This window comes from Macrobrachium nipponense, chromosome 2 (genome assembly GCF_015104395.2).
Source record: "Macrobrachium nipponense isolate FS-2020 chromosome 2, ASM1510439v2, whole genome shotgun sequence".
Lineage (NCBI taxonomy): Eukaryota > Metazoa > Arthropoda > Malacostraca > Decapoda > Palaemonidae > Macrobrachium > Macrobrachium nipponense.
Window position 1 is genome coordinate 32,738,969 of NC_087201.1, and position 17,785 is coordinate 32,756,753.

General features: G+C 38.3%; 1 protein-coding gene across 1 annotated transcript in view; it reads right to left on the reverse strand.

Annotated features, from left to right (window-relative positions):
• Window positions 1-17,785, reverse strand: part of LOC135220516 (neprilysin-1-like) — a 432,979-nt gene that overhangs the window by 71,348 nt on the left and 343,846 nt on the right. The gene's annotated exons all lie outside the window — the stretch shown is intronic.

Consider the following 17,785-nt stretch of genomic DNA (forward strand, 5'->3'; position numbering starts at 1 on the left):
ACCCAGACAAAGAACTCTGCCGAAAAGACGTGGAGGACGGTAGGTTTTTCGAGGTGGAGATCAAAGACGGCGCTTCGTCGACCGGAGTTTGCTGGTTTCGGGGGAAAATAGTATATAAAATACCTACAGGCAAAAACAGGAACCAGTAGTGCATGACAACTTGTCCAGAACAATGCAAGAACGTAAACAATACAAGAATGTAAATCCCAAGATAAAAAAAACGCCACCTAGCGACAAACAAAAAGATTATGTTAGAATTCAGAAAATTTAGAATAGAGATCTTCACAAACAAACAGAGTAGAGGACATAAGAAGTATCACACACACACACACACACACACACACACACACACACACACACATATATATATATATATATATATATATATATATATATATATCATGACGTTTTGAGAAATTGTTCTCTGCGACCGTCAGCGTCAATGTGCTGAAGTAGGACGAAAACCATGACATTAAAAGAAAAAAGAAAAAAAAAGGAAAAAAGGCATGGCCATGGATTCGAGTCTTTCGCCGATCTTAGCTAACAGTTTTAAGCGGAGGAGGAGAGAGAAATCCCTTTCTTGGATGTCCTGGTAAAGAGGGGAAAATTTTTAAACTTAAGGGACACACGAGAGAGAAAAAAAAAGACACCCATTCATACATACTTAGTTCTCCAGTCATAGGAAAGAAATTAAAATGGGAGTAATGACAGGATTGGCCAACAGGGCTTACAGGATTCGCAGTCCCAAATTCTTAAGGCGAGTTTACACTAGGCTTCACCCGATGCTGCACACGTAAGACTCATCACCAATTCCTCCCAAATTCTTATTAGCCCCGCCTACTGGACTGCTCATCAAGAGTCACACCACTCCACTAACTCACCCTAATGAGCAGTCCAGTAGGTGGGGCTAACAAGAATTTGGGAGGAGTTGGTGATGAGTCTTATGCCTGCAGCGTGCGGTGAAGCCTGGTGTAAACTCACCTTTTGATGAAGACCTGGTATACCTGAGGGAGAGTTTTAGGAAATGAGGATACCCTACGTACTGGAAGGAATGGGCAAACATTAAGGCAAGGAAAAGCTATTTAGGATAGAGAGGAGGGAGAGAAAAGGAACATTTGAGAGGGGAAAAAATAATTACAGTCCTGGAAAACAATGCTATTACACCCATCAGCTGGAAGCTAGACAATTTGAAATTGATAGGCAGTTACAAACACACCATCAGGAATAAAATAGTTAGAAACAAAAAGTCGGCAGAGGGGGAAATAGGTAAGATAGGGGGAGGGGGGTATATAAGGCAGCAAATCCTGCAAAGAAAGAGGCAAGCAGCATATACAAAACATAAGGGACTACAATCAGACGTCGGCACTTGCCAAGCACTGTTGGGAAAAAAATTTCAAAACAGAATTTTTTTGTACAGGAACAAAATAAAATGACTCGACTGACTGTAGAGAATGCCTTCATTACATGCATAAACAATGTAATGGTAGGGAACACTGGAAGGGGATTTGTAATAGCAAGGAACACTGGAAGGGGATCTGAAGACAGATTACCAAGAAAAATCGTATAGTATCTACAATAAAAAGAAAAGCATACACAATAAAGCACTTAGAAAATGCACACCTACAGGGAGCCACAGGCAGAGAAAGGTCAAGGTCACGAGGGCAGGGCCACTATATATGTATATATATATATATATATATATATATAATATCATATATATATATATGTGTGTGTGTGTGTGTGTGTGTGTGGTGTGTGTGTATGCATTTGTATATCTGTTGCTCATCACTGACTTTATGTTTACTTTTTTTACTTTTCTACCTTCTTACTTATTCCAAGTTTTCTATTTGCTTTTACAAATTCTGTAAATAAAACTTGCAAGCTACGTACAATATTATTTATCATACCTTTTGCATTCTCGCTGGTTTTCCATTACTATATATATATATATATATATCTATATATATATCTATATATATATATATATATTATATATACAACATATATATATATATATATATATATATATATATATATATATATATATATATATACATACTCTAATGAAAGACATTCCCAACTTAATTTATGTTGTCTAAGGGCAGTTTGCAGCTAAGCCAAAAGGAAATACCCAGGCCCTCTTCTCTCCTATTGTAAATGCATTTCCTCATGGTTTTGCCACTCCCTAAGCTTTTAATCCGGCACTCCACTTTCGACCTCATGCTGGCTCAGAATCTCCTTTCCAGATAATACCAGTGAAGACGGGATCAACTGACATCTTTCCAAATAATACCAGTGAAGGCGAGATCAACTGACCACCAGCTCAGTCACATGACCTGAGACAGAGGTCAAACAATGGTCTAAGAAAGGAAAGCAGAGAAGACGCTGGCATTTGGCTACTTCGTTAATATCGTTCCGTTTAGAGAGAATTGCCTTGGGAAGAGCCCTTCCCCTATCCTGTCTAATACGCAGTCATAAGGCAATCATAAGGCCTAATTGGAATTCAACCTTTTACTGGAACCACGGAAATAAGTCCTATGTCCAACAGGTACGTCTGGATACGGGAGGGATTTTTGCCCAGTATATTTCTATAATTCTGTCGTTTTCCGATTTCCAGCTTTCCCTTCCCTGTGAAACCTTTTTCGACTGGCAATCAGTAAATTTAAGTGATCTAATAAGTGAAATAAGTGCCTCCTCTAGCCTTAGACTTTGTTCACTTACTCAATAGGTATGTGTGTGAACTTTAATAATCACTGCCTGACGGGCAGACGCTGTTCCCATAACCCGTTCCACTTTACTGACCGACCGAGAATGGAGCCAGAACGATGCAATTGTCTGGTAACACTGCTTCAGAAGCAAGAGAAAATATAAACAGCTGTGTAAATTGGCCAGTGTGCCAATTTACTACTCTCAAGTCCGTTGGAAATAAAACCCCTCACTGCTTACTTTGGGATTCCATTCCAAGAGAAGACCTCTTTGTAGCCAGGTCGAATTGTTCCTTTGCTATTATAGTTCTGATCTTGTGTTTCCTTGTAACCATTCTCTATCAAATTGTGAGTCCTTTTTGGAATTTAATCATGTGTAAATACACCCTTAGCATTTACCCCTCTGGGTCTCCCTGGCGACCGTCCATTGTCTTGTTTATTATTGTAAATTGCAAGTAGCAAGCCTGAGCTTAGTCGCAAAGCCAGGTAAGATGAAAATAATATTATTATTCCCTGGGTCGCACTTGTAACAATATATATATATATGTATATATATATATATATATAGATAGATACATATTATAATATATATTATATATATTATTATATATAATATAGATAATATAGATTATAGATATAATATTCCATATAATATATATTATATATATACAATATATATATCTATAAAATATATATATATAATATATATCATATATATATATACACATATACATATATATATATATATGAGTATATATTATATATAGATACATATATATATACATATGATATATCTATCTATATATATATATATATATATAATATATATATATATACACACACAAACACATATATCTATATACCTATATGCGCGTATGTGAATTATATACGTATGTATAAATCTGTGTGCGTATACAAAAGTAATGACCTAAAGTCAAGCGAAGAATAAAATATAATTAATAACTAACAGATGACATACCATCCAAGAAGAATAAAAAAACAAGATTATATATTATATATAAGCAACTCGAATGCTGACAAAACGACAAATAACTTGTTAACGTAGCTTCCTTATTTCATCGCCCCATCCCTTCCACCCTCCACACACCCCCAACGCCCCCCTCCCACAAAAAAGAAAGAAAGAAAAAAAAAAAAAACGAAATTCAGGTTTCACGAGAAGCCGTCCTTTAAATCGTCATACAACAGGAAGCACAATATTGTCCAAAAACGATTGTTTATGCAAGTTCTCAAAAACATGCACCCATTGTTGTTGTTCTATTTGGGTGTATCAACAACAAACGTCACATCGACAACAACAAACAACCCAAAAACACAACCTTCCTGACGACAAAGGACCACTGCCCCAAGAACAATAGACCCGGAAATCTCATTACAAAGTTGAAGGCGGAAATCAAGATTTCTTCTTTAATGTTAACTAACAACGGTTGCCAAGAGCTGGGAACTGCCACTACAAGCGTACACCCCCTTCCCCCTCCCCCCCCCTCCCCCCCCGTCACCCCCTTCTCCCTCCCCGAGAAAACACACACACACACAACCCATCTTTCTTTCCAGGCCACCAAGAGAGAGAGAGAGCGCAGAGGTGAGCGATATAATAATTTTAGAGGTGGCGGACCCATGAACCAATCATGAAAGGTCACGCGGGGTCACGTTTTCCCATCTCCCTTGATGAGACCTGAGGTCATACCGCTCGGTGCCGAGTCATGATGAATCGGAGGGTAGGAAATTAGAAAAAAAAAATTAAATAAAAGGGCGGGAAAATGGAGGAAGTTCATCCTATTTTCTCAAGGAGAGAAGACAGATGGAACACCTTGCGTGCGATGTCAGTTGGGTGGAAAATAAGGTCTTTTAGTTCCTCGGTAAATAAATTACGAAGTCTCTCGGCTCCCTCCGTGGTAAATAAAACCAACGTGCATTGTTTGTTTGTTTGTATGGTATTTTTGCGTTGCATGCAACCAGTGGTTATTCAGTAACGGGACCAACGGCTTTTGACGTGACTTCCGAACCACGTCGAGAGTGAACTTCTATCTCCAGACATACACATCTCTAATTCCTCAGTGGAATCCCACCGAGGTAGCAGGCCAAGACCATACCGATCACGCCACTGAGGCGTTTGCCTTGAAGAATCCATAATGAAACGTAAATGATTTGCACTGAACTCGTAAATTATTTTCGATTCAAAATAACACTGCAAAAATTTTACATTCAAGTGTACAGTTTACATTGACAATAGACACGCACAGTAAGGCGCTCGACTCTACGGTTAAATCTTAAATACATTTCAATGGGTGCATCTACTATGATCATAGATTGTCCCAAGAATGAGTCGTAATTAATTCAGGTGAAGATTTTTTTCCCCAAAAAACTTTCTGAGTTTTAGCAAAGACGAGGCCATATTTTAAAATGTTCACTGGAAAACACCCGTTTTACTGGTAGCATGTTATATTCCTCTAATGCGTTGGACGAGGCTAAATTATTTTGTCTTTTCGCTTTAACTTAAGGATACATATAGGACCCCGTTTATTTACAAGTTTGTTAGCGCGCTACGCGAGCTGGGACCCAGAGCTGCTGTCTCCCCTACCCTCCCGATCCTCTCTAAACAACCCCATCCCGCCACCTGGGGCCGACAAACAGGTTTGCAGGAGGAGGGTGGATGTTTCCCCTACCCTCCCGTTCCCCTACCTACCTCGCCCCCACCCAGGGCAAACAAACTAGTCTGCAGCGGGTGGGCGGCTGTGTCATGAAAAAGTTAAGTATATCTTAGTTTAACCAGACCACTGTTACTGATGAACAGCTCTCCTAGGGCTGGCCCGAAGGATTAGATATTTTTTACGTGGCCAAGAAGCAACTGGTTACTTAGGAACGAGGCCTATAGCTTATTGTGGGATCCGAACTCCATTATATCAAGAAATGAATTTCTGATCACCAAAACAGATTCCTCTGATTGCATGTTGGCAGCGTGGGGAATCGAACTCGGGACTACTGAATCGGTAGGCGAGTACATAAACTACTCGGATTTTATTATTATTATATTATTATAGATTCTGAAGACGTAAATACGAAAGGTTTAGAACATTTTAAAAGTTTATGAAACTGAGTCGGACAATCAACCGTTACATTTGTTTCGTAATGGTTAAAAACTGTGAAAGAGTCAAGTTTATTTTAGCATCATTAGCGGTAATGAAAATTATATATTGGAGACTGGAGAATCCCACACAAATCACTGACCGACATTTTATTCACCACATTTGCGTCTGAAGTCTCCAGTTCTTACGCTGTTAGCCCACCAAAAGTACATAATAATTACCGCAGGCATACTTACATATAGCTTAAAACATTTAATGACACAGGAATTATAATCCTTTACAGATTCACTCTATCTAAACGATATTAAAGAAGAAAAATAACTTTGTAGGGAGAGATTACGAAATGTGAGTTTATTTATCAAGATTGTTCATTCAGCTGTGAAAGGGCTGGACGGTAGTTTTCATTCATCATTATGCATGCTAAGCTTATTCAGATACGTGAATACATACATGATAGAGAGATATCATCAGTGCGATCGTACATACGTGTTTCTGTGTGTTTATATATATATGCTCAGCAAACATATAGTACACACACATACACACACACACACACACACACACACACACACACACACACACACATATATATATATATATATATATATATATATATATATATATATATACATATCTTTCTTCTTCCCAGCTAGTTCCCATTTTTATACGGGGTCGCCGTTTCGGATGAGCCTGTCCATCTATTTCTACCCTGCGCTTCTGCCTCATCAATTCCCTCCTCATGTAAGTCTCCTCTCACACAGTTCTTCCATCACTTTCTTGGTCTCCCTCCTCTTCTTCCTCTTCCTTGAACCTCCATCCCCTAGTATGTCTCCCAGCATGGTCCTCACTCATCTTTCCTATCAACAGGTGTTTATATATATATATGTATATATATATATATTATATATATACATATATATATGATATTATATAATATATTATATATATATATATACATATATATATATATATATATATATATATATATATATATAGAGAGAGAGAGAGAGAGAGAGAGAGAGAGAGAGAGAGAGAGTTATACATGTATGTATATCTGGCTATTAACAAATCTTCTCTAAACATGCTTAGTGATCAACATCTCACAGAATGAGCAGGACCACCGTGGAATATTACTGTAATAAAACATCAGTTATTTGATAAAACATTCACTTAGCTTCAGGGGGTCTTTCTTTATTTATTTATTTCTATCTCGACGTAATCCTCGTGCAATGTTCTCAATTATAAAGTGTCGATATTACTCCCCTGAGAATACTGAAGTAGCTTTTTCAACTTCTTTTTATCGAATCTTCTTTATCCATTAAGCATTCAATGTGAAAAACAAATTATTCGGGGGGCAAAGTAATTAACTACCTGTGCAAACACCTTGGCGAGTCCTATCAAGTCAGTCAGTATTAATGACAATTTGTTTTCGTCTCAGAGAAAAGAGAAACTTATCTAAAGTCCTGCGAACGCTATTCTGCTCTCATAGATGGCTGGGGAGGAGAGTGATGCCTAGGAGAGAGAGAGAGAGAGAGAGAGAGAGAGAGAGAGAGAGAGAGAGATAACAGGTTGGTTTATGAGGCACATAGTACCTGGAAATCATTAACACGAAAATGAGAAAGAATCTTCGGAGTTCTTGTATATATATATATATATATATATATATATATATATATATATATATATATATATATATATATATATATATATATATATATAGTGTGTGTGTGCTTGTGTGTGTGGAAATGTCTGTGCGTGTGCATAATTCATCACTAAACATCTCGAATATGAAAAATTTATAAATATTCCGATAATCAAATCCTTGGACGTACCATAAACACAAAAAACCACATAAACAAAAAGCTTTGGACCCAAGACTACTATGTCATTCATAATTCACAGACTACTAAATAAACGTATAACTGATTACTGTTTTCACTGTCCATTTTTATAACTTCAATAAACGAAAAAAAAGTATTTCTGTACAACCGTTGAAGCCGTTCATTACGGTGGGAGGGAGGGAGGAGGAGGGGGGGGGGCTGGAAATATGGCAAATGGGCCGGAGCGAAATTCTGAACAATGCCCTTAAATCATGATCAAGGGAGACTGGCCAGCCCATCATAGGCCTAATATTCCGGCAAAAATAGTCTCCAAAAGCCTGCCTATCCGGGCGCACTCTTTTGCAAAGCCATTAATATTCGGATCGCGCAATTACCATAATGGAATGGCGCACCAGCAGCAGCAGCAGCAGGAGCAACAGGCGAATGAAAACAGGTCATGAAAGGAAAAAAAAAAAACAGTCTGTGGTCAAACACATCCAATATTCACCTGAAAATAGAGAAAGGGGGAAAATTGCATGACAATAGCCATCTATTTTCCTTTCGCGTATTTCAATCTGATATTGCCTACACTGAGAGAATAATAATATCAAGATATAATAATAGCTGCCCAATGCGCTCTGTTCTTTTTTTTTTTTTTTTAACAAATGACTGGCACCTATTATTCACGGACGTATAAAAAGAGATAAAGAAACTAGTTCACGGTATTTAACTTCCCTCCATTCCACCTCTTTCATGCGCTTTATGGAATCATTTAGAGTTTATCCCCTGTGTATTTAATAGCCAATCGTCGCTCATTCGAAGGATATACACTAATAAGCATCACTGAAAATAGATATATATGTATTTATATATTTATCTTTTTTCATTTCACAGCTGTCAATTTCTATGTGACGAATACGTGTCTCTCCTTGATTTCAATCGCTTGCAATGATAATGAAAATCACTTTTCCGGCATCAAACAACTGTATCAACACCTTCTTCTTTATAAATACGTTTCAATCATAATTTTGTCACGCGATTTCCTGAATCATACGCTATAATACTTCCCCACCAATTGTGGCCCAGGTTAAAATTATCATCAAGACTGGAGGTTAGTATGATGAAATGACTGACTTACGAATAAAGTAGCTACAGGGAAATAAAGAAGGAGAGAGAGAGAGAGAGAGAGAGAGAGAGAGAGAGAGAGAGAGAGAGAGAGAAGACGGCAGGGTCAGTGACACTTGCTTAATCAAACGCGCTTTTGGCAACTTTTTTTTTTTCCCGTCTCAGTACTCTCCCGCGGGGCAGGCGAAGAATTTTTTTTCCTTTATAATATAAATGAATACTGGGATCATCCTCGCCGTGTTGCTGCTGGGTAATGAGCTTTGCAGAGAGAGAGAGAGAGAGAGAGAGAGAGAGGAGAGAGAGAGAGAGAGATACTTCTCTTACTACTTCTTAGGCACACACACACACACACACACACACAGAGAGAGAGAGAGAGAGAGAGAGAGAGAGAGAGAGAGAGAGAGAGAGAGAGATATGCTTCTCTTACTACTTCTTAGGCTATCACACACACACACACACACACACACACACACACAGAGAGAGAGAGAGAGAGAGAGGATAATAAAGAAAAGCATAATCCAAACCACCTCTTTGGCCAAAGGTCCCCTCATTAAAACTTTGGGAGCTCCTCAAGGGCGCCTCATTATTTTTCAGCGCTCCTACAAACTGATTATTGCATTCTGAGGAGAGAGAGAGAGAGAGAGAGAGAGAGAGAGAGAGAGAGAGAGAGAGAGTTTATTGTAAAGGCGGAAGAAATATGAGGTGACAGCATAGGACGGAGATTTGAATTTGTTGTATTTGGACGACAGAATTACAAATCTTGAGGAAGAAGTTGCTTTTGAGGGTAAGAAGGTCAGTTGTTCACAGTAGTTTTGAGGCTTACCCGGGGAGTAAGCCTATAAACTGCTTTGAAATTGTTGTTGTTTGGGGGGGCGGTAGTAGGAAAGGTCTATGGACGAGCCTAAAAAATGCCTGAAAAAGGTGTTCAAGATACAGGAATTTTACGATAGGATATTCATGATTTATTTATTAGAATGAAAATGTAAAAAATAAATCATGTGCAGAAAAATTATATATCATAAAATATAGCGTATTTACTTTCATTTTCGTTGGTGAAACAATGGTCTACTTGACCGTAGATTTTAGCGCGTTTTGATTTACGTGAAAAGTCAGGAATATCATGTTGGCAACTTATACGAGAGGGGAAAAATCTTGCACGCGTCCAGAATAAGCACAAACACACACACATACACACGCACACGCACAGAGCAATTCCTAAGGCCTTCCTTTCCGTTCCATCTGACCTGTCACCGTAATTTTGATCGGCGACTCTCTCTCTAGCATACCACACCTGGTTGCCACAACCGACCATCGAAAAATATTGGCAAAATAGCCCCACGCACCTCCAGTTCTCACTGATGAAGTGGTTGTGTAAATGTTGCCTTCTTACTGTTGGGTGTCACCCTTGAAGGCCAGCCTAAGCCAACCTTTGCGGCTGGTCGATGATGACCTACTAGCAGCAGTCAAACACTTGCTCTCGAGATCACGGACGCTTTGCTGGCTGTGACTAGGCCTACCTCAGAGTTCACCTTCCACACTGTGCCCTATTCTCTCTCCGAAGCATGAGACAGCAACCGTGACCCTTTGGGAGCAGGTCCAAGCTGAGGCTGTGGCGTCTACATTCACCTTGGAAGTGGCAGTTGGCAATTCATACATGGCCAGACACTTCTCACTCTTGGTCTTGTGGGGAACCATTCTGTCCAACTTTACATCTACGGAGGTCCATAAGAACCCAGATACCGGTGAAGATTGGGATGTGCACTGGGACACTGAATCCTGATAGGAGGCAGACTGTAATTATATATATATATATATATATATATAGTATATATATATATATATATATATATATATATATATATATATATATATATCTATATATCTTACAAGTGTGTAATGTTAAGTGAAATCACATATCGCATCTTGCTTGGAGATAGGCTGTAAGGGCAGCTTACTTGAGTGAAGGAATTTGAGTATGTAAGCAGTTTAACCGAGAGACTGCTCGTCCTGTCGTCAAGCATGTACATTCGTTTGTACGGATGTTACAAATCTAATAGACCAAGGCACTTGCGAAAGTCACATTCCTTTCGGTGAACACAAAGAGGTCAGGTGGTACACGCCAAGTGTCGGGAGAGAAAACCCCATCGTAAAGGTATGACACATATTTTGTAGTTTAATAATAAGAGGGGGGTGGTAAGATATATATATATATATATATATATATATAATATATATATATATATATATATATATATTATATATATATATATATATATATATATATATATATATATATATATATATATATATATATATATATATGTGCGACAGATAGATAAATATTTATATAAAGGCACGGGAGAAGCTGTCAATGGTTAGTGATCTGGGACCCAGCTAAGAATAGAAGACCGAAGTTTCGTTGAAAAGACTGAATTAATAACGAATCCCAGAGATGTCGGCTATTATGGCATTCATCTAAAATGACTGTGTTACAGTCGGCTCTCCATTTCTTTTGTTATTCATCGTCTGTACTGGAAAAGATATAAATTTAGTAACAAGCAGGGGAAAGTGGACATTTGGTTTGTTCGTATGTATGGTGTTTTTGCGTTGCATGGAACCAGTATGGTTATTCAGCAACGGGACCAAAGCCTTGACGTGACTTCCGTACACCAACTCGAGAGTGAACTTCTAATCACCAGAAATACTACACATCTCCCACCCCTCAATGGAACGCCCGAGAATCGAACTCGCGGCCAACGAGGTGGCACGCCAACACCATATCGACCACGCCACTGAGGCGCTAAACGTCAGCTTGGGCCTTTTACCTCACGAACTTAGTAGCCAGGAACTCCCTCACTGCAAACTTCCCCAGGAAAGATGATTTGTCGACGTCTTTCGGGACAAAACAAATTCGACAATCATTTGTCATTATCATTATTGCTGGGATTCCACAGTTTTGAACGTTAGCATTTAGAAGAATGCCTTGATGAATGGTGGGAACTAGAAAAAAATTAGAATACAACCTTAATGTTTTCCGTTCGAGAATATCAAAAGATTATCTGTAAGGAAGTAAAGAATAAAACAGTAAGAGAATACACGATATTAAAAATAAGTAAATGACTCTTATGGCGTTATTCCTGATATGGCTTAGACTCTCTCTCTCTCTCTCTCTCTCTCTCTCTCTCTCTCTCTCTCTCTCTCTCTCTCTCTCTCTCAAGTTTCAAATGCCTCAACTGCAATTCTGGCAGTTTTGTGAATCTAAATTGGATAAACCAATTCGATCGCAGCAAGATTATCATCAACTACACCAAACGAATCACTAGGCGCTACTGAATAAGACTAATTATGTCTATACATTATTTGATATCCAAGTTTATGAGGCGATCACATCTCATTATTCACAACTGACTGATACAGTTCTCAATCTTTTATTTCTCTCTGAAACCTACTATGAAATTCCACGTCTCTGATTCACGCGACAGCAGTTCTCGCTTGTTTCAGTGTTTGCTATGCTATTTGCCAATCATTATCATCGTCTTTATTCACACAGGGAAATTCTGGTTGGAAACTCTGCTCAGACTGAGTTGCCACTTACTCCATTTCTTAACGGTTTGTTGACCATTGCTTCCGATCGTTCTCTTTGTTTATCAAAGCATTTGCACTTCCGTGCTTCCTGTTGACTGCGCACGATTATTGGAGATCTCGCCCTACTGGCCAGGCCCGGTTCGTCCTAGTAACAATAGACGATCAAATGTGATTCTGATACCTGGAAAACAGTTCTGTTTTTCCATTTTCTTCTGCCGTGGCCATTAACTTTCCAAAAAATATCACAATGTTAAGAAGTATTCTATTGGCTCCGATTTATAAAAAAACAAGGATAGCTTGAAACTAGGAAATTGGAAGGTAAAAAAAAAAAAAAACTTGAATTAAATTGGAGAGACGCAAAGGTATCGGGAAAGAGAAAGAGATTTTGGATGGGAGAGAGCTAGTGCTGCTTCGATTCGCGCGTGAAGAGAAGATGGAACTGATAGATGAAGAGTAACACGACCTGATCACTGGCAGACGAGCTGTACAACAACGAATGAACCTTCGAAGGAATACAAGATTCTTTACAAACTGTATAGAGCGTCATGGAGGAATTGCCAGAGTTATGAGAGCTGTTGTTTGCTGATATGTGTGCAAAAGCTGGTAGGAATAATAGGGAGGCTACAAACGCAAAATGAAGAGCGGTGTAATAGTTTTTGCGCTGTATATAACGCTGTGATTGGAGGTATACTCTTTTCAAACAGGGCATCCGAGAGTACACACAGACAGATAGCTAGAAACAAAAGAGAGTACACAGCCATCAGCTGGGAAGGGATACGACCACTAAAACATAGAACGGAGTAACCATGGGAACTTAACAGACTGTATATACTCTTACAAAGGCGATGCTATCTTAGTTAGCAAAAAGAACAAGATTTAAAAAAAAAGCTCGTCTAACAATGCGAAGCAGCGCCAATAACGTCAGAATATGAGCAGACGAAATAATCCTAGATGGAGGCCGCCTTTCAATGATTTAGGAACAATGCTTTGTAATACAAGTAAGTACTTTTGAGGTGGTATAGAGTGAGACTGAAAAAGACAAAAAACAAAACAATAAACTGAAATTGCTAAGGACACTGATTCTGCATTGCTATGCGAACATGGACAATGGTATGGTAGTGAAACTTTGTCCATCCAGAAGGTATCATATTATGTCTAATAAAAGAAAAACTTGAGGTCTTAAATTTGGAGTCGAATGTCAGGATATGTGATACCAAAAGTTAAATTACGAAAGTTCCATCTGGAGACGAGGCAGCGATGAAATGGAGATGGGTTTATGGCTTGGATGCGAAAACCATTATACGGAAAGATGGAGATGAGTGGAGATCTAAGGAAGTGAAAGCACAGAAAAGATAAGAAGGCCGAATCACACAATATTAGGGCCGAAGAGAATAGATATTTTATATGAAGGTCGTTTTTGAAAAGAGTAACAAAAATAATACAGGTCGTTTTTAAACAGTAACAAAAAACTAGGGGTCTTTTTTTATACAATAACAAAATATTACAGGTCGTTTCTAAACAGAATAAAACAAAATACAGGTCGTTTTTAAACAGAGTAACAAGGAAATACAGGTCGTACTGAACCAGAGTAAAAAAAAAAAACACAAAAAAAACACAGGTCATTTTTAGAGTATAGAAATAAAATTACAGACAGACGTTACCTTAAATCAACTATGCTAATATTAAATATTAGTCAGTGGAAGAAAAATAAAAATCCAACAGTACTTCTGGAAAATGATACAGCAAAAAGTTCCGAGAGTATTTCTGTCGAAAAACCGCAATGAACGTTTGAAAAACGTTTTCTGTGAAGATTCCAAAGACGAGCCATAACTTGCAAGCGGTCTGGAAAATAAAAAGAGGGCTGCAAGAAAATTGCAATTTGAAATGAGCGCAAAAGAAAGTGTTCCCAGACGCCTTTCCTCTGTCGAATGGGTGCATGCTTCGCTATGCTTTCACGCGCACACACACACATACACACAATATATATATATATATATATATATATATATATATATATATATATATATATATATATATATATATATATATATGGATAGATAGATAGACAGGCAGGCTGGAAAAAAACGAACAAATGAACACAGACAGTGCGACGTATCTTTACCGTACACATGAGCGCTTTGCAATGATGTAACGATATATACAATAGTATAGGAAGTATGTCGTATTATTAGATGAAAAATATTCACTTTGCACAGTTTTTTTGTTTGTTTGTGGTGTTTTTACGTCGCATGGAACCACTGGTTGTTCAGTAAAAGGGAATACTACACATCTCTCACACCTCAGTGGAATGCCGGAGAATCGAACTCGCGGCCACCGAGGTGGCAGGCCAAGACCTTACCGGGCACGCCACTGAGGCGCTACTTTGCACCGTTGCTAACGATTGATTACACACACGCGCGTGCGCAAGACCTTGACCTGAATGCATACTAGAGTGGTCTAATTTAAGAAGCATCCAAAATGATCACGTGAACAATTAACTACTGACAAGTTCGGAAAAGAGCAGTTTTATGTCTTCTGTTTCACTTCGTTACTTGGTTAGGAGGTTTTCCCTTACTCGGGGAGTAAGCCTACAAACTACTTTGCTGCTGTTGCTGTTCTTGCTGATTGGGGAGGATAGGAAAACCCTATGGAAAAGCCTAAAAAATCTGAAAAATGTCTTTTGCTTTGAGTTGAAGATACAGAAATTTAGGGATGGGATGGTTATGATTTATTAATTAGAATGAAAATGTTTAAAATATAAATACCGTGCATGTTAAACAGTACAGAAAAATGATTTCTAATAAAATATAGCAAATTTATTTTCATTTTCGTTAGTGAAGCAACGCGCTATTTGGCCGGAGATTTTAGCAAGCGCCCCGAATAGGCTGGAGGTCGTATCGCACCTTGCTTCTTTTGGAAATCAAAAAGATAAAACTCAAACATTTATTTATTTCTATATTTTCTGCATCATGTAAGTATCGTCAGCATTCCATGAGGCCACTTACATCGCTTGAATTAGGTTATTTTACGCCGAGCGAATCGAATAGAGTCAATTCACGAAGAATCAACACGATTCATGATTCGTCTTGATTCGCCGCACTCAATTCCAGTGGAACCTTACGACAATCGAAACGGCATGATTCGAAGTGACTCGATTCGCTTGGCGTAAAAGGTGAAATTGAAATGAGTGCGGCGAATCAAGACGAATCACGAATCGCGCTGATTACTCGTGAATTCAATCGCTTCGATTCGCTCGGCGTCAACGTAGCCTCAGTAGTAGAGTTACGAGTTGGAAAGTGATGCACACATTCCGTAGACTAATCACATTTTTCGTTCAGCCCTTCCATTTCATACTGGTTGATTTTCTGTCATATATTTCACGCCACGAAACTGGAAGAGTCGATTCTTTTGAAGTCTGAATCAAACAGCACACAAACACATCCGACTTGTTATGTATTCCCCTCCAACTCTCCCGCTCTTTCTGCGCCAATCTTCGCTTCGCACGTTTTCTTAAATTACACTTTTCCCGAGTTTTTTTTCTTCTTCTTTTTCTTCTTTTTTTTCCACCGGCGCTCAATTTCGTTAAGCCAATTTGAAGGGTGTCACTTTCAGTCGACTCTCGTCATCTTCGTTGTTGTCGTCGGAGGTAGTTTATGTTGACGATGAAGATGACCTCAGAGCGAAATGGCCCCAAACGAAAAAAAACAAAAAAAGATCTCGGCGGGGGGGGGGGGGAGATGATAAAGAAAACGGAGGCAGCTGAGGGATGAGGGTGAACTTAAAAGAAAATCTTGAGAGGAGAAGATGTTAATGCATTCTGCAGCGGCCGAATATGAAAAGAAGAAAATGAAACAAGACAGAATTAACGTGGGTGGGGCGGAGTATCAGAGAAAACTAAGGTGGCGATAAATAAGCAGTCATGGAATTAGAAACGAAAATGATTGAAAGAGTAAGAAAGAAAGAGAACTCGAGAATCTGAAAGGAAGGGCTCTTGAATAAAACAATTCAAGGGGATTAGAAAGAGAAACATAAGGAAAATGACAGCAAAACTGATAAGGATAGAAAAGAAAAAAAAGAACACTCAAAAGCGAAAGGAGAATTCTTGCGATTAGATACTGAGAATATAAGGGAGTTGGAAATGACGTTTACGGAGTGCTGGAAAATACTGGAACAAGTGCTGGAAAAAATTGGAAAAGTGCTGGAAAATATTGGAAACGAGTGCCGGGAAATATTGGAAAAGTGCTGGAAAATACTGGAAACGAGTGCTGGAAAATATTGGCAAAGCGTGCAGGACAATACTGGAAACGAGTGCTGGAAAATATTGGACACGAGTGCTGGAAAATAATGGAAGCGAGTGCTGGAAAATATTGGACACGAGTGCTGGAAAATAATGGAAACGAGTGCTGGAAAATATTGGACACGAGTGCTGGACAATACTGAAAAAGAGTGCTGGAAAATAATGAAAACGAGTGCTGGAAAATATTGGCAAAGAGTGCTGGAAGATAATGGAAACGAGTGCTGGAAAATACTGGGAACGAGGAGAAGTTAGCGGAATGGAGAGGAAACGCAGAACCTTCCAGGGGATTTACAAGAAGCTGCATGAGCCAATAAGGAGAAAAAGTCAAGTTACAAACAAGAAAAAAGTAAACGGAAGAATTATACGGAATAATTCAATATGATTGACACCAGACACGATTTTTAGAGAACGGATGAGAGACGAAGCAGAATACAAGAACGGGAAAGACAGCAAACTACGCTACGAAAAGGGCTCAGGATACAAATACACAAAAGAGAAGAAACTACAGAAAAACAATAATAAATTAAGAGTCCATGAAAGAAACAAGAGCGACTACATTACTAAACTGGGATAGGAAGAGGAGGAGGAAGAATTAGGGACAAAGGGATGAACGAGGAAAATAGAATTATTATCAAAATAAATAGAAAATGGAATGAGCATTATGAACAGAGTACATGGAATATGGGATGTAGAGATGACAGTTCTACAATATCAAATGAAAGGTGACATCCAATGGCATCTTCAGAAGGACGGATAGACAGATAGAAACACAAGAAAAGGCTCACAAAAAAGAGAGAAGAATGAATGTCACATAACATAAACAACAAAAGAAGAAATGACAGAAAATAAAAAAGAGTAATGGTATAATATTAGAAAAAAAGAAATAACGAAGGAAAGCTGGAATAAGAAACATGGACGAATTAGCAGGGGAAAATAAGGAAGTGACAGAGGGATAAATAAGAAGAAAAAAAAGCAGAGATAAAAGCGTAACATAAAAGGTATAAAGACAAAGAGACTTAAATTGCAACGCACGATATATATATTATATATATATATATATTATATATATATATTATATATATATATATATATATATATATATATATAAATACATGCATACATACACACACACACACAAATTAAGCACAC